The sequence below is a fragment of the Saimiri boliviensis genome, chromosome 8 (genome assembly GCF_048565385.1).
Source record: "Saimiri boliviensis isolate mSaiBol1 chromosome 8, mSaiBol1.pri, whole genome shotgun sequence".
Taxonomy (NCBI): domain Eukaryota; kingdom Metazoa; phylum Chordata; class Mammalia; order Primates; family Cebidae; genus Saimiri; species Saimiri boliviensis.
This window is the reverse complement of record NC_133456.1, coordinates 101,170,695-101,189,920: the sequence shown is the minus strand read 5'-3', so window position 1 is coordinate 101,189,920 and position 19,226 is coordinate 101,170,695. Positions and strand designations below refer to the sequence as shown.

The window sequence follows — 19,226 nt, the reverse complement described above, 5'->3', positions numbered from 1 at the left end:
ATGTGTGGTGTATAGTCCAGAGCACAGTCTGTAGCTGCCAGACAGGGTTCAAATCCCAGTTTTGCAGCCCTAAGACCTCAGGCAAGAAGAATAAACTCTCTGAGGTCATGTTTCCTGAACTGTTTCTGTTCCTCGTGGTGAGATATGACTTACTCCTAGATAGGCATGACCAAGTATATACATAAAATATGAAGCTTTCATCTGTAAGTCAGTGTCACCCAACAGAGATACAATGTGAGCCACATAGTATAGTTAACTTTGCTGGTAGTTACTTTTCAAACCTGTCTTTTTAATCTAGTGAAATAAACTTAATAATATATTTTTAACTTAGCAGATCCAAATTGTCATTTCAACATATTAGCGATGTAAAATTATTAATGGAAGAGTTTACATATTTTCTAGCTAAGTCTTCAAAATCACTGTACAATTTATACTTACAGTGTATCTCAATCCATATGCTAACCATTATCTGAAATATTTGGTACAGTTGAAAAAGTAGATTCACATGTCTAAGTTGTCCCAAATATGGTAAAAATTTTTCCAATAACTGAGTATCAGTCTTTACATTTAAATTAAGTAATATTAAGTATTTAATTTCTCAGTTACACTAGCCACCTTTCAAATAGGCAGTAGCCGCATGTGGCCAGTGGCTACCATGCTGAACAGCTCAGTGCTAAGGTAAAAGAATTACTCTGGGTCAGGCTACGCCATCACTTGCAGACACCACAAGAAAACTCAAACATACACAGCACAGATAATTGAATTGAGACTGGAGATGTGCAGAAATAAATCTTAAGCACTGAGTAAAAGGAGTGGAGAGAAAGGCAGTAGAAAGACAGAGCTGGCAGAGCCCACAGAATACAGAAAGTAGAAGCAATCCATTGTGAGTGCCTCACTTTACCCTGCCTGTAATGGTAGACAAGTCTTCTGCTTTCCCTTCTGATCCAATGGAAAGAAATATTCCTGGATCCTACTGAAGGCCAGCACTATACTTGTGCTTTGAACTCCATCCCCTTCTTTCCACCCTTCTCTAGAACTTTGCTCCTGCTGTAATCCCCCTCTCTCGCATCAGCAATTTCTCCTATTCTACCAGATCAATTCCATCAATGTTAATTCAAACATGCTTTCATAGCTCCCATATTTAAAATCAAAGACGATAAATACAATGCAAATCTTTTGAACCTTAGATTACCTCCATCTTCAGTCCTACTTCTCTTTGCCCTCCACAGCAAAACTGCTTAAATGATTATTTCTATTCACTATTCCCAATTCATCACCTCCTCTCTCAGCTTTGTTTCCACACCCACCTTAATTCTCTATCATCTCAAGAGAGCCACCTTTGCTTATTCCTCCTCTTTCCCAGGCCCCTAAAGGTTGGAGATCTTAGAGAAACCTCCGTATCTACAATTTTGATCTAGCAATCCCACTACAGGATATCTACCCAAAGGAAAATAAATCAACATATCAAAAAGATAACCACACTAATATGCTTATCATAGTACTACTTGCATGAGCAAAAATACAGAGTCAACCTAAGTCCATCAACAGATGACTGCATAAAGAAAATGTGAGATACATATATATATTCCTGTCACTGATTAAAGGAACTTCACCAGCTATTAAGTATATTTACATAAAACATTTTATTTGTCAGTATTAATGGTTGTGCTATTTCTCCACCTGCCTTTCCTAGTCAAGAAAATTCTGTCAGAAGGACAAAAGTTGAAAATTGTAACCTCAGCCATCCCTAACTTTGAGGACTTATTCCCTAGTACAAATGTTCATGCACATGCATATTTTCATCCCAGATTCAGACAGATGCCCTTCCATATATGTATACATATACATAAACAGCACAGAATACTACTCAACCATTAAAAAAGAATGAAATCAGGTCTCTTCAGCAAAGTGGATGGAACTGGAGGCCATTATTGTAAGGGAAATAACTCAAGGGGTGACAGTTAAACTAAAAGCCCAGACTTCACCATTATGAAATATACGCATTTAACAAAGCTGCACCTGTACTTTCTAAATCCGAACAAACAAATACATAAGGTTAGAGAGCTTCAGGCTTAGTACTGGGCCATATCTCATCTCTATCTAAACTTTCTTGTTAGGTGATCTCATCTCATTCCAGGGTTGTAAATGCCATCTAGGTGCTAATGACTCTCACATTTATGCTCCACCCACGAGTTTCACCCCAGCAGAGAGAATAGCTTAATGGCCACCTCCATTTAGACGTCCACATCCAACCAAAATGGGTCTACTTTTCATTTATCCCTTCCCTAGTCTTCTTCATCTAAGCTAAATGGCCATTCCACTCACCCATTTACTAGAAACAAAATTCTAGGAGACATTCTTGTTTCCCCTACTCCCTAATTACAAACATTTCATCCTTTCCCATGTTTTATTGGCTCTATCTCCAAAGCAAAACTTAAATTCATCTTTTCTCCATTTCTATGGCCACCAGCTTAGTCCAAACACCATATCTCAGCTGTCTCCTGTACTCATTCTCTGTGTATATTCTTGCCCCTTAACACCCATTTTTCCAAGACATCAACCAAAGTAATCTTTTTGAAAATGCAAATTAAATTGTGTCACACTTCTACTTCAAAACTTTCAATGGCTTCCATCACAGCAACAGTAAAGTCCCAACTCTACCATGGCCCTGCCTAGTCTCTCCCCACTTCCCCTTTTGCTCAGCCCAGCCTTCTTCATACTTATGACACACCATGCTCCTTTTCACTGCAGAACCTTCCCACTTGCTACCCCTTCTGCCTTGAGCCTAAATAGATGACTTCTGGTTAGACATGAACCACATAAATACCAAAATGACAGACAAAATCTTCCTTACAAATAATTCTAAGCCTCTCCGAACACACAGGAACATGGTGATCCAGGACCCACATCCCGTGCCATAAGGTTTGCCTAGAATGATGCTAACTGGAAAATATTCAAAGTAGACAATATTGTATGTCCATTTGCGATCTGGAACATCTAACCAACTGACGTCTGTTGCATGAACAGTCACAGCTTTATCCTAAACATAAAAACATAGAAACAAATGCCTGTACCTTTAGCCCAGTGAATCACAGAAAATTGGTACTGTTTGGGCTTTTTCCCTTTTTTTTTTTTAATTGCATTTTAGGTTTGGGGTACATTTGAAGAACATGCAAGATAGTTGCATAGGTACACACATGGCAGTGTGATTTGCTGCCTTCCTCCCCTTCACCTATATCTGGCATTTCTCCCCATGCTATCTCTCCCCAACTCCCCACCCCCACTGTCCCTCCCCTATTTCCCCCCAACGGACCCCAGTGTGTAGTGCTCCCCTCCCTGTGTCCATGTGTTCTCATTGTTCAACACCTGCCTATGAGTGAGAACATGCGGTGTTTGATTTTCTGCTCTTGTGTTAGTTTGCTGAGAATGATGGTTTCCAGGTTCATCCATGTCCCTACAAAGGACACAAACTCATCGTTTTTGATGGCTGCATAATATTCCATGATGTGTATGTGCCACATTTTCCCTGTCCAGTCTATCATCGATGGGCATTTGGGTTGGTTCCAGGTCTTTGCTATTGTAAACAGTGCTGCAATGAACATTCATGTGCATGTGTCCTTACAGTAGAATGATGTATAATCCTTTGGATATATACCCAGTAATGGGATTGCTGGGTCAAATGGAATTTCTATTTCTAGGTTCTTAAGGAATCACCACACTGTCTTCCACAATGGTTGAACTAATTTACACTCCCACCAACAGTGTAAAAGTGTTCCTATTTCTCCATATCCTCTCCAGCATCTGTTGTCTCTAGATTTTTTAATGATCATCATTCTAACTGGTGTGAGATGGTATCTCAATGTAGTTTTGATTTGCATTTCTCTGATGACCAGTGATGATGAGCATTTTTTCATATGTTTGTTGGCCTCATGACTTTGAGAAAAGACATTATGACTCCAAGCAAGCCACTTCTTTCAAATTCACACCTGTCATTTATAATTTTCTCAACCCTTCCTTTCCCATAAGAAAAAAAAATAAACTCTCTAGCATTTCAGCTGAAAATAAACTAACCAAAATTTCGCTGGTAAGATGTTATCAAAGTATGACAAAGACACACCATAATTCTCAATCCCCTCTAAACAGCTGGTAGATTTTAAATTCTTCTGCAATGGGATTCAGAAAAAAAAATCTTTAACACATCTTTAAACTGCAAAACTGATGTTTCAGAACCAGCTCTGTTTATTCTTGGCCTGCCATAAACTGTTAACATAGAAGACTGGAACTTTACCAGCATATAAATGAGCAAGTTTATAAATTAAGAGAAACACTTTGCCATTTGAAACTAATAGACACATCAGAATTGAAAACTTAAAGAGATCAAAGAGAAAGAGAAATGTTCCTCTAAACCAGGCATCCCCTAACTTTTTACACAGGGGGCCAGTTCACTGTCCCTCAGACCGTTGGAGGGCCGCCATATACTGTGCTCCTCTCAGTGACCACGAATGAAAGAAGTGGCCCTTCCTGAAGTGCGGCGGGGGGCCGGATAAATGGCCTCAGGGGGCCGCATGCGGCCTGTGGGCCATAGTTTGGGGACGCCTGCTCTAAACTAACAAAGATATGGGACAAGAGTTAGTAGATCATCAAGGAATGAGGACTGTCAGCCCTTCTGCACCATGGCTGTGGCCTGGAAAAAGTCCAGGCATCCTGGAAGAGGCTCCTTAGCCTGCCTAGGGTCGTAGATTCCAGACACTGCAGTTTCCAACCTGGGAAAGAGTATCCAGCCCATGTAGGGCACAGAAGTTAGATCCGCCTGACATGACATGGATGAGGATCTCAACAGTGACCACCAAAACCTTGAAATCAAACCCTTCTTCCCCACCCCAGCCCCATATTCTATCATCCTTTACATTTTTATGTGTATCTGAAAAGAGGTAAAGAAAGTCCCACACTAACCAAGCCTATTTATTTCGAGGGGTCAAATTCAAGCCAAAGTAAGCAAAGAAATAATAAAGGAAAAAAATTTCTTACACAAATTATTTTCTTACTAACAGCATATTCTTTCATTTATTCCTTCCCTGGTCTTCCTCATCTAAGCTAACAGGCCACACCACTCACCCATTTACTAGACACAAAATTCTAGGAGACGTCGTTTCCTCTATTCTCTCATTAAAAACATTGCATCCTTCAGTGTGTTTTATTGGATCTATCTCCAAAGCAAAACTTACATTTATCTCATTTTCTCCATTTCAATAGTCAACAGCTTAATCCAAACCACCATATCATACTGTCTCCCATACTCATATACAAGAATAGGTGCCCTTCATATACACCATGGAATACCAGACAGCCATAAAAAAAGATTGAGTTCATGCCCTTTGCAGGGACGTAGATGAAGCTGAAGCCACCATTCTCAGCAAACCAAACACTGCATGTTCTCACTCAAAAGTGAGAGTTGAACAATGAGAACACATGGACACAAGGGAGAACATCATACACTGGGGCCTGTGGGTGGGTTGGGTGAAAGGGGAGGGAGAGCATTAGGACAAATATCTGATGCACACAGGACTTAAAACCAAGATGATGGGTTGAGAGGTGCAGCTAACCACCATGGCACATGTATACTATGGAACAAACCTGCATGTTCTGCAAATGTATCCCAGAACTTAAAGTAAAATTCTAAAAAAAAAAATTTTTTTAAGATTAAGTTATCTTGCTAAAACTGTTACACATTCTAAAATAGCATTTTCTAAAAATCGTATCACTGATTAAAGGAACTTCAGTAGACTTATCATTCACAGCTATTAAGTATATTTACAGAAAACCATTTTATTTGTCAATATTAATCTTTGTGCTATTTCTCCACATGCCTTTCCTAGTCAAGAAAATTTTGTCAATAGGACAGAAGTTGAAAACTGTAACCTCAGCAATCCCTAACTTCGGTGACTTATCCCCTGGTACAAATGTTCATGCATATGCATATTTTCATCACAGATTCAGACAGATGCCCCTGCACTGATTTGAATACTTGCATAAATATTAATGTGTACAAATGCTTGCATACAGAAAACCCATTTATGAAATATCCAATTGCATACATTAGGTACATTAGATACTAACTGCATTAACACTTCAGAAAATACATGCACAAGTTTGCAAGACCAAAAAAAAAAAAAATACAATCCATTAGAAGAACCCAGATTCTCTCAATGTGTTTGCCCTTCTGTGGGCATGAACTGGGGATCCCCAGAAACAGTATGAAGCCTTCAGATTACTATGATTCACCATTTGCATCAGTCCCTCCTGACCCAAAAACTAATTAAGTCCTTTTTTAGAGTACATCTATAAATTGTTACTTGTGACCCTGAGTCAAATTTTTAAGTCATCAGATGGCCTCAAGAACTAGTTTCTTCACAACAAATATGACTCCAAAGTAATTTTGACAAAACATCCTCAAAACTTATCTGTACACTACTAAACCGTATGACTGATTCAGTCTCAGATTGGCAGGTAAATAAAAACCTTAAAAAGTCACAAAAGAAGGCCAGGCATGGTGGCTCATGCCTATAACCCCGGCACTTTGGGAGGACAAGGCAAATGGATCACCTAAGACCAGGTTTTGAGACCAGCCTGGCCAACACGGCTAAACCCCCTTTCTACCAAAAATATAAAAATTAGCCAAGTATGGTGGCACATGCCTGTAATCCCAGCTACTCAGGAGGCTGAGGCAGAATTGCCTGAACCTGGGAGGTGGAGGCTGCAGTGAGCGGAGATCACGCTACCGCACTCCATCCAGCCTGGGTGACAGAAGGAGACTCCATCTCAAAAAAAAAAGATAGAAAGAAAGTTACATAAGAAAATATGATAAAGCTTCACAGTTTGGTAAATTCAGATACAACACAAATGATATTGACAGGTGACCTCCACTTGGTTCTAGTTCCCAATTGGGGACAGTTCTAATCTTGGGGAGATAAGTGTGTTTAAGAAGCCATTTTCTTGTCACCAACTATTCAGAGCTTCTCAGTTCAGTATACGGCCAGCTGAGTACACTCTAAGTTTCGCTATCTTTACTTTTGCAATTTTTTTAAGTACAGGTTGATTTTAAAATAGGTTTTCATTAATGTTGAAACGATTTTTTTTTAAAAAAAAAGGGGCTCCATTTTCCACGTGAACTTTTCATGCCTGATTTATGAAATGACTGTAAGTTCTCACTGCCTGCTTCAAACTGGACTTTAGTCTCATCTGTGGCTGGGCAAGACTTAAGAGACAGGTCCATGGTCAAAACAAAGGGGAAAGACGATGGGTTCTGGTTCCAAAATATTCCTTCTGTTGTAGAGAGTGCCTACATCTCCTTAAAACTCAAATTCAGCTCTTACGAGAATATGGTAAGCAACTCAGGAGCTGCAGGGATACATAAAGTATTTGGCATTATTTCTGCCTAGTCTCAAAGAATGTACTTTTTGATCAAAGAGTGTGCAGCAGGGACTTACTACTGTGCACTAATGCACACTTGTTGGTCATTCTCCTTTGCACACCACCACTCCACATTTTGAGCCTTCCCAGTGAAGTGAGTCCACAAAACTGAATTCTGGCCTGTGGAATATGGATGGACATGATGTGCATGACTTCTAGACTAAACCTGAAACCCTTGCTATCCACCATGGGCCCACTCTTTGCCTGACCTGCACACCAGATGCAGCTCATCCAGTGGAGAATGCTATGGCCCCATCAAATAGCAGAGGCGCTAGACAGAAGGGGCCTGGATCCCTGAATGACTGCATGGAACAGAGCCCTTCTAAGCCCCCTCTCTGCTACCAAGCTGTATTGGTGTGTAACATGAGAGTGAAATAAACCTTTATTGTACTCAGAACTGAAGAATATTAAAGCAGTTAACCTCTTGACTCATACAAGGTGCAATCACAGCACATACAATGCTGTGATTTGTATTAATATTTCATTAACAGACAAATCTTTAAGACATAGCAACATTTCTATCAGGAACAAAATGGGAAGAGAAATCTAAGACTGCAGCAAGATAGATCAAGGCCTCCTAAGAGTTGTAATTGGAAATGAAACTGGAAATAAACTGGTATGCTGTGCAATAGTGAAGCAAAGTGCCACGCAATTTTATTTATTTGTTAAAGCACTTACTGAAGGCTAATACATTCCAGGTACCATGTCTGGTGCTGGGGTTAAATATATGACTGGCCACATTCCCTGACCTCAAAGAACCACTGTCTAGTTGGCTAGAAAGAGAAAATTCCATCAGTCCTTCGACACAGTGTGGTATTATAAAAGTCACCCCAAGGAAGCATCTATCATCTTCTCTCAGATGTAGATTTTGTGTAATACATAACATGGGTATCCATAACAAAGATCACAAAACAGATTCATTTATAAATTAAAAAGATAACAGAAATTGTGAATCTTCTCAAGATTGTGTTAAACATGACAAATGGCAACTGGAGCCCACGAGCGATGCTAATGTCAACTAAGGTGGCAGACGATTGTCAGCATCTCTTCATCGAAGTCACTAAGCACTGCATTGAAGAATGTAGATAACAGAACTGAGAATACCCCTCAGTGGTGAGCCTTAAAATACCTGCATCACCTGGAAATCACATGGACACTGACAGATCTCCTTTGTAAGGATACTGTGCGATCAGAGACCAAATCTGGAATCTGTGCCTTTTCACAAAATGGGAGCAGAATTAAAACACTGTTAACTTTGTTAATTAAAATATAGAAGTTCAGAAGAAATACAGGCTTTTCTCCATCCCATCTTAAATAATCTTGATGCTTATCACAATGCTTTTAAGGAAGCAAAAAATCATAAGGAAATTATCTAAAAATCTTAGGGTCCTGAGCTCATACTGCAAAATAATTCATGCATAAACTAAGAATTTTTTTCACCTTCAATACATGAAAATCATTATAGGCCCCACTTCCACTCTTATCAATGAAAGTTCTATAATGGGCATTCGCTTCCACAAAAAAAACTGCAGCAGTAGCTAATAATTATATATAAAACTATAAGTGATGGTAATCAATGTATCTTCCAAAAAATCCAAATAAAAATAAAATAAACTGTTGCAAATGGCAATAAATTTGAAGACTGGAAGTACTACTGCTATTTCTACAAAGACGAAATGATGTGACTAATTAAAGCATGTCCATGCCAAAATCTTTCCTCCATTTTCAGTTTATTGCATAATAATGAAACTAACAATTACTAAGCACGAGGCCAAATCTTTTACTCACATTGTAAGAGCTAATATTTAATTTCCATAAAAACTCTGCAAGTATTTTCATTTCCATTTTACAGATGTGGAAACTCAGACATAATAACATGAATGAAACAGAATCACTTTATTACTCTATTTCCTCTGGTAAAAGGGGCAATAAAAAAAGATCTGAACATTAGAACTCAGGTTTTGTCTGCCTCTAAAGTCAGCTGTTTATGCTCAACAGGCTGTTAAGAATGGAACCTAAAAAACAGTGGATAACGATTATGAAATTTGTATAAACAGAATCCAAATTCAGTCTACTTGACACTCTGGCCCATGTCTTTTCTGTCCTGAATCACATAGTTAACTATGTCTGTTCCCCACTTCCTTTTACAATTAGGTCTGGCCTTAGAGCAAGAATTAAGTGAGAGCTTAAATCCAAGGGACAGCTCTTTCTCTAGTCTACAAACATTCCAAAAAGCAGAAAGCCAGCTGCCTCCTTCTTGGCAACTTCCCACTGAAGCTAAATAAATAATGCAGTGTTTTCTGTGTTTTAATTTTCTTTAGGATTACTGCTCATTATAATTTAATTTCTGCCTGTTCTAATTATTGCCTTTTCTGACCTTCCAAATGACCTGTAATCCAACACTGTTCAACAGGCTTGCACATCTCCCACCTTATGAATAAGCTTGGGTGGACTCTTTCAGCATCATAAACATTAGCTCATAACACATACTCTTTAAAAGAACAAAAGCATTAAGAAGGAAAAACGGGACTTTCATCGAACATCCCACTTTTTTTGCCTGGTATTAATCCCCATTTCAAAGCAAAACATTTTGGGATCCTTAGGAATAATTACCACCACTTTGCTTTCAATGTGTGATCTGGAAGGATTTTAAATTGCACCTGCTAAGTACCGCCCAATGACACACGCTCAGCTTTCTCCTCCCCTACATGAGGGCACATGGACTTCTCCAACTCTCACAAAGTAGGCTAAACTGTTTTTCCTATGTCTCACAATTACATGATGATAAAATTCTTAAAGGCACAAAGGGAAAGTCAACCATCCCTTGGTGTACCCATCTCCATTGAGAAAGCTTGATGTCACTTTTTTTATGTAACAGTGCCTTTCTTCTGAGCCATGCTAAGGGTTTTTCCATCGTGCGTTCACTGATCCTCCCAACTTAAAATAAGCTTCAAATATTATCACTCCTATTCGAGAGATAGGAGAAAAGAGGCATAGTGATTGAGATACAATGTTCAGCTGAAATAGGTCACTTCAAAAGTTGAAAAAGCCTTATGAATGTATCACATAATCCATATACCACAGAAAGTTATTTGTCTCTTACCCACGTGTCTCACTACAATGCAAAGCTAACTTCCTTTGCTTTTAACCAGGATCAAGTCCTCAATTCCTTACACACATAAACTTAAGTTGTTCAAAACGATTCAGTTACTAGGATCTTGTTTCTCTGTATGCTGACTTTAAGAGTCAAAGGTAAATAATCTCAAACAAGTATCTTCATAAGCTGCCAAAAAATGACAACTCTAGACAGTGTTCTGAGGATAACAGGGACACAGGGCCATCTCTTGGAGCATCTATATACACTAAAATGACCTGTGCTAGTCAATCAATGTCTATGATCTGGTCTCTGGTCTGTTTAATGAACAAGAGACAGTTAAGTTTTGGAGTCAAAGTTAGCTACATTATGGAACACAGTCAATAAAAACAACAAGAGTTAAGGCTTAACTTGAATTTAAAGATAATTAAATGTAGGTTGAGTGTAGTGGCGCATGCCTGTAATCCTAGCACTTTGGGAGGCCCAGACAGGCAGATCACCTGAGGTCAGGAGTTCAAGACCAACCTTGCCAACACAATGAAACCCCATCTCTACTAAAAATACAAAAACTAGCTGGGCATGGTGGCAGGTGCCTGTAATCCCAGCTACTTGCCAGGCTGAGGCAGGAGAATCACTTGAACCTGGGAGGCAGAAGTTGCAGTGGGCCAAACTTGCACCACTGCACTCTAGCCTGGGCAACAAGACCCATCTTAAATTAAAATTTTATAAATTAAATAAATTAAATACAATAAGTTTATCAGAACACCCCACATTGCAGATATTTTAGGTTAACTGAGATTTTCTATGTTCGTATGAGAACTAATGTAGCATGTCTCTATATATCTGTATGAGAATGAATGCAGCATGCAAGGCTAAAGGCATACATATTTATACGGGTTGGCACTCTCTCACACCTGTCAACCTGATAGCATGTCTGAGACTAGCTATCCCAGGCTTGTGTCACATTCAGAGCATCAGCACACCATTGCCCAATTTACATACCACACAGACACCTTCACTCAACATTTGTCATTCAATTCTAAACCAAGGCAATAAAACTGCCTAAGTCACTTTTTTAATGGGCATCGCTTCAACACACAGAGATACAAGAAATCATATTTGTTTCCCTTTTATTCTCCAAAAGCAGACAGCTACAAATCCTAGTGCCATAAAATCATCCCTTGCTCAACAGTTAGTCATCAGAGGCCACAAGATCTCATGGTGACAATTAGAGTGAAATCCAATCTATGTAAGGGCCAAGTTTACTACAGGACTAGATCAAGCTCTCTCAATATTTAAACAAACAATAACCCTAAAACGTAGGGTCATTGCCTTACTAAAAAATGCTTTTTGGTTATTCTTCAAAACTTTCAGGGTAAAATTAGTATTTGCAGCTCATTAAACACCATGCAGTCTCATTCTTCACTCCTGTACATGCAATTTCCCTACATGAAGTTTTTTTGCCACCTACCATTCACCACTGCCAGCTCCTCACGTGGTTCTATCCTTATTCATTCTTAAAACTCATCTCATGACACTTTCTCCTGTAAACCATCTGGGATTGTAACCAAACCCCAGCTAGGGTTAGGTGCCTTACTCTGTACTCCACAAATTCCCACTCTTAACATACTTACCAGGGTGTGCTCTGTGCTCTCCATTGACAGCTGTGCTTAGATCTTAAATCCTCAGCTCCCAAAACAGTGCTAAACACAGAAGAGGTACCTTCAGAAAAGGGAGGAACAAGTAAAGTAAGTATATTATGAAGGAGAAAAAGCACCAAACCTTAATAACATCATCAATCACATGAATAAACCACATGTAAATTGTCTGGGTCGCATGCAGCCCAAGGGCCATGGGTTGGACAAGCTTGCTTTACAGTTTAGTGTTGTTCCTGTTGATTTTTTAATGTCTTTCATTTAGGGGGAAGTATCATCATTTTTAGAGAATTTAGAGCCTTCAATGGTTTTAATCTAACCCTGGAAGCAGGAATAATAATGGAATAGAGGTTAGAAGCAATGCAAATAATTTTAACCGTCTGTCCTGCCTCTTGCTAAATATTTCACACCTTTTCAACCGGTAACATAAAAGCCTAGGATCAGAATGCAATATGCTAATCGGTTTGCTCTGAATAACCCAGTGGTATGGTTTATTTCATTATATCCATGACACTAGTCTTTTCCTTTTATAAATACCAAAAAATATGATTTCTCCCTTAAATAAATCAAGTAAATAATGGCTTACCCTTCATAATACTCAGTAATTTCATGTATCAAATGCCTTATCTGGCAAAACCTGAATGTGAAATAAAGTTATGGAAGTGTTGACAATAAAGGCACAGGGGTGGATGAGAACAAGTTTTGGAGAAAATGAAGGGAATAAATGGTTAACCACTAGCAGACACACATTCACTCTGGAGGACACAAAAAGGTTCACAGCAGTTGTTAAATTCATTTAGAGAAACTCACTCTATTTCTCCAACAGAGCTCTCACCAGCTAATCTGTATTACAACCTGCAGGATTCTTAATATTCTCAGCAGGATCAAGATTCGGGCCACACTGATTCAGCTATTTAATCTTGCAAGAGAACAATATTTGGCAGGAAAAGACCCCACAGCACTGAGGGGATGTCCCAGTGGTTTGTCGTTAGCACAGACTGGGCCAAGAACGCCGAGGGCAGAAACCGAACAGCAATAAAACCCATGCTTCTCTTTTCCTTTCACTAGCTCTGTCCTCAAACACATATGTGCACTCTACACATACGTGGCAAACACATACATCACATGTGCATAGACAGCTATTTCAGATGCATGTATGTTTTTAAAAGGCAAAATATTTCCTGAATATTTTGGCCAGTGTCATGAAAAACTTTTAATTTGAAGGTATCAATTTGACGACCTCTCTTCCTATTTGAAAACCCTTTATTTCTTTATCTTGCCTGATTGCCCTGGCCAGAATTTCCATCCTCAGCAAACTTACCCAGGACCAGAAAACCAAACACTGCATGTTCTCATTCGTAAGTGGGAGCTGAACGAGAACACATGGACACAGGGAGGGGAATATCACATACCGGGGCTGGTCACTGCATGGGGGGAAGGGAAAGGAGAGCATTAGGACAAATACCTAATGCATGCGGTGCTTAAAATCTAGATGATGGGTTGATTGGTGCAGCAAACCATCATGGCACATGTATACCTATGTAACAAACCTGCATGTTCTGCACATGTATCTCAGAACTTAAAGTAACAACAACAAAAGAAAAATTCAAAAGTATCACCAACAGGTTGGAAGCAGGAAAAGAGATGAAGGAACCATGGCCAAAGTTTTACTTTCAAACCCTTTAATCTTCTTAAGCATTGAAAATCAAAATAGTAAAAACGTATACATGAATTTTAATGTATGCAAATTTTTAAGATATTGATCTTTTTAACCATCTTGAAATTAGTAAGCTGAGCAATACTCTTCTATACTTGAACATCTGTGATGTTTTATAAAGAATACTGTGATTTGATTTCCTTTTGTGTTTTGTTTTCTTCTGTTGAGAATACCTTTATTTCTTCATTTAAATACCTGTTAAGCAATCTAGATGATTTGACTTAATTTTTTGTGGTATTTTCTGGAAACTATACTGATAGGCAAATGGGGAATAGGGAAAACAGACATACAGGAGCAGATAAACTTAAAAATAAAATGTATAGCTTTTATTATTAAACACAGATTATAAATCACTACTCAAATCAGTGAATCAGTAAAGTTTTTAACAACTAATAAAATAGTATGACTCAGGTTCAATTCCTGTCCCTCCTAAACCTGAGTCTGTTATTCCTCTGATATTAACACAGCATTTCCCTCTATCTGGCATTTCTCCCATTTAGGTGGTTAGATATATTATCTAGTACAGGAGCTTGTTGTTCTAACAATCATCTGGTTGCCTGTCAGGCTAAATGCAAGCCCCAGGGCATCAGGGGTCATCTATGCTTTATTGCTCATTAATCTCTCCCACTTCCTAGCAACGTGCCTGGCACACAGTAAACACTTTAAAACACATTTGTTAAGTCAATAATCTCAAAAGCAGTATCTTCCAGAAATTTTAGATGCCCAAAATAGGCATATTTGAAAATACGGTAACTACTCCTTCAACAATCCTGCTTCAACCTCTGTTTCAGGAATGGGATCTCTCCCTTCACTCTAACAACGAGATGCTGGTGTTCCTAACCTTATCATAGTCATCTCTTCCCTTCCTTCTGCCTCTTCTCCCTCATACACACTTTTACATCCAACCGAGACCCTATGTATCCTAGGATGAACATGAATCACATCCAGAAAAACAGTTTTTCACTTTTTCTGAAATCCACAGGGCTTGATGCAACGTCACGTCCACCGCCAATGTTTGTGAACAAACATGTAAGGTAACTGTGAAGGTAATTTCAACTTCTGTCTTATCCTTTATAGTCAAAGCACCAGATTCTGGAGGATTTTAACGTGATCAAAAAACGCTAGTTATCATCAAAAGCCTCACCACAATTACACAACAAAAATAAATATTTACATCACTTTGTTTGAGGGAAATCAATTATATCAAAAATGACTGTGTTAAGAAGAACAGAACAGTTTTAAATGTTTTTGCCTGTATTCTTTTTTCCTAAATCCATGCTCTTTTTTTTTTTCAGTTTGCTAAACACAGGCAAATTCTAACACCTTTATAAATCTAAGGATGTAATGATACAAAGCTTAATTCAAATAAGTTAAATATTACTTTGTGGCCCAGTATGGTGGCTCACACCTGTAATCCCAGCACTTTGGGAAGCTGAGGTGGAAGGATGGCTTGATCCCAAGAGTTCCAGACCAGCCTGGGCAATACAGGCAGACCCTATCTCTATTCAGGGGGAAAAAAAAAAACAAACACTGACTCTGTTATAATTGATACAGCCACAAAAGGAAAAATCAATCAAAAATATAAAGAAGCAAAATACCTAACTTTGTACTTCTTGTCCTTGGAAACAAGAAGAATCTAGAGGCATTTCACAAAAGCAATAGGTCCTTCAGACAGAAATTTAGAGATCTTTTTGCAAGCAGCATTGCGTATGATTTTGTACAAAAGAGAAAAAGGCTACAAAGCAGGCCTGACAACCATGAATGAAAAGGAAGCTATGGCAGAAAGTATGAGCAAAAACAATAAAGACATGCAATTTTTATGACATAATCCTTCTAGGAAAATGAAAAGCAAATTAGGGAGCATAGCTGCATACTTTAAAAAAAATGAAAGACATTTTTGTTTCTAACTTCCAAATCATAAAATTTTTCTTTAATTGTATCAACTTGGCTTGGATTACCAATGGATTTTGAATTAAATCTCTATACAATGTCTCCCTTGACTCATGAGCCTCCAATAAGCTAAAATAACACTCGACTATTACTCTTAAGAACTAAAAAAACAACAGATTTTAAACCTGCCTCTAATACTCCATTGACATTATAATTATATGGCCTAATTATTAAGATAGTCACATCTGGGACTCCAAAAATACATATGTAGGAGTTCTGGTTTTTCTTTAACATTCAGGATATTCTCCTCACTGTTGCTATGTCCCAAAAGGTACAACAAAATCTGGAAGAAAATGTAGATACTTTCAAAGTTCTAAATCTGCATCATGCACTGGAAATTGAGACACGAAGCTAGTCTTTGTTAAGACTTTCCCTGTGTCCTGGAATTTTTTTCTAGTCTCACCCCTCTGCCCTCCTTTTTAGTCACAGCTGCCCACATCAAACTGCTAGCACAGGACAAGTGAAGTCTATATTCTGAACTACATAATTCAACTAAGATCTGGAAAACTTAAAAACTTCACTACTACTCCAAGGCATCTGTGTTTCTGTCAATGACTAATGGCTCAAAACTGGAAATGAAAAGTTTGAAAGGTCCAGTTAAGAACTGGGGTTGGGTGCAACGGCTCACGCCTGTAAGCCTAGAACTTTGGGAGGCCAAGGCAGGTGGATCACCTAAGGTCAGGAGTTTGAGACCAGCCTGGCCAACATGGTGAAACCCTGTCTCTAATAAAAATACAAAAATTAGCCAGGTGTGGTGGTATGTGCCAGTAGTCCAAGCTACTCGGGAGGCTGAGACAGGAGAATCACTTAAACCTGGGAGGCAGAGGTTACCATGAGCTGAGATCGTGCCACTGCACTCCAGCCAGGGCAACAGATTGAGACTCTGTCTCAAAAAAAAAAAAAAAAAAAAAGAAAGAAAGAAAGAAAAGAACTGGAAATAGGACCTAGGAGAACTTTTTTTCTTTTTTTAGTTAAGAATACTCAGCTTAAAAATAGAGAAAAGTTTAAAACTAAATGTAGAAGTTTTCCTGGAATGGCAACAGGTAGAGGGGTAGTGTCATCTAGCTTCAGTAAAGAAATTGGCAGGACGTGGTAGTTGTTGCCTGCAATCCCAAAACTTTGGGAGGATGAGGCAGGCGGATCACTTGAGACCAGGTTTGAAGCCAGTCTGGTCAACATGGTGACACCTCGTCTCAACTAAAAACACAGAATTTAGCCAGGCACGGTGGTATATGCTGCAATCCCAGGTACTCAGAAAGCTGATACCTGAGAATTATCTGAACCCAGGAGTGGAGGATGCAGTGAGCCAAGATCATACCACTGCACTACAGCCTGGGTGACAGAGTGAGACCCTGTCTCAAAAGAAGAAAAAACAAGAAACCAGCTCATGATAACAGGTTATATTATAATTACGTGACACTTTGGTTATTTCAAAGCACCTTCACAAAATGTATGTCACTTAAGTGCCTCAAAATTTCCCTGCTACATATTCAGATCATTTCACGTTCAGCCCTGTTATGAACTGAACTGCGTGTCACCCCAAAATTCATTAGTTGAAGCCCTAACCACGAATGTGACTGTACTTGAAGAGGGCAACTCTAAGGAGGTAATTAAGGTTAAATGAAGTCACAGGATAAAGCCCTGATCAGACTGGGTTTGTGTCCTTCTAAGAAGAGGAGACACAGAGCTCTCTCTTGCTCTCCCCCCTCTCTCCACGTGCACACACCAATGAAAGGCCCCATGAGAAGATGGCAAGAAGGTAACTATTGGCAAGCCAGGAAGAGAGCCCTCACCAGCCCTACCATACCTTGATCTGGAACTTACCAGCCTCCAGAACCGTGAGAGAAATTTCTGTGGCTTTACACTGCCCATCCTGCAATACCTTCTTATGGTTGCCTGAGCAGACTAAGACAAGCTCTAATTTTTTTTTTTTTTTTTTTGTAAGCTTCTTAGGTTAGACACCAAAAAGAATTCCCTGTGTTATTTTAAGACAGAGCAAGTCCTGGCATTTCTAATCTGATTAGAAAATAAATTATCCTGCTTTACTGAGGAAATATTGCTACAATCCTTTGATAAAACTATAGAAGTCACTGAACATTTAAGCAGCAGAAAGTAAAAAACAGGGTTTATCAAGCAGCACCAAAAAAAATGAATCATAAAATTGAAAGCAACTTGAGAAACTAAAAATATCTTTGCAAAAAAGGTTTCAAGAAAAATGTACAAAATTAGTCAATATTTTATATATGATTGCCTCATTCATTTATTCCACACACATTTACTGAGTATGGGCTCTGTACTGAGCTCTGTTCTAAGCATAACCAATCTTGCATTGAAGGGGTAAACTCATTCCTTGCTCTACTATGACAGATATTCCAGGAAAGCTTTTATTTGCCTAGACTGAAAAGTGGATAGGATGGCAAACTCTTCCAAACCAAAAAGAAAAAACACCCTGGATATGGAGAAAGTAATCCCGTAAAACAATCCAGCTATTTAATGAGTAAATATTTATTCGATAACTATTTTGTGCTAGAAAATGATAAAACAGAAAAAAAAAATCTAGGAGTTTTCAAGAAGAAAATTGACATGCAATAGATAAGCAGACCTTGAAAGAGATTAGAACTCCTTGTAACAACCTTTATTGTAAGATGAAATTCACACAAGGACACAAGATTCACTCATCAAAGTAAAAAATAAAAAGATTTGTTGACACAAATGGTCGATTCATTTGTTTATCAAATTTGGCAGTGAGCTAGGCCCTGGGGCTATATAGAAAAAAGACACAGCCCGTTTCTTCATAGAGTTCAGTCTGAGGGTAGGAAAACTCATAATGCAGCTATAGAAGCCGACTATCAGAGAAGCTAGGGCAAGATGGCATTGCAGAACTTTTCCTTAGCTCAGCTAAAGAAAGGGGACTTTTGTCCCATGGCAATGAAAATTCAGGCTTGCAAAAAATTTGAATGATCAGTAAAACAGGATTTTCTTGAGTGAAAGAAGCAAAAGGGGAAAACAGGGACTGCCTGCAAGGCCAGAGTCCCCTGCTAGAGCACTTCCCATCTTGTCGTTCAAACTCCAGGTTCCATACAGGAAGAGGAGGGGCCAGGCTCCCCACCCACACCCCCCTGCAAATACCATGAACTTCCCAAGGCTCTACCCCAGCAGGCAGGTCTATTGGGGTTTTTCCGGGGAACCCCTCCCACCTGACTGCTTCCATGGTAGCCTCTGAGCCACTGTGGATGGGGAGAGTTACGAAGGGCCTTGCAGGCAGAAGTGTAAAATGGACGGGTTCAGGGTGCAAGGGCCTCCCAGGCTGGAGGTCTCAGCTAGCACTAAGCCAGGGACA

At 39.1% G+C, this 19,226-nt stretch overlaps 1 protein-coding gene across 6 annotated transcripts in view; it reads right to left on the bottom strand.

The window, feature by feature from the left end:
- Window positions 1-19,226, bottom strand: part of NEBL (nebulette) — a 380,100-nt gene that overhangs the window by 144,384 nt on the left and 216,490 nt on the right. For 4 of the 6 annotated variants that reach the window (XM_074404950.1, XM_074404951.1, XM_074404949.1 and 1 more), the window contains one exon: window positions 12,199-12,286. The exons of the other annotated variants lie outside the window; for them this stretch is intronic. The gene's annotated coding sequence lies outside the window, so the exon portion shown is untranslated. The remainder of the gene's footprint in view (window positions 1-12,198; window positions 12,287-19,226) is intronic. 6 annotated transcript variants of the gene reach the window in all.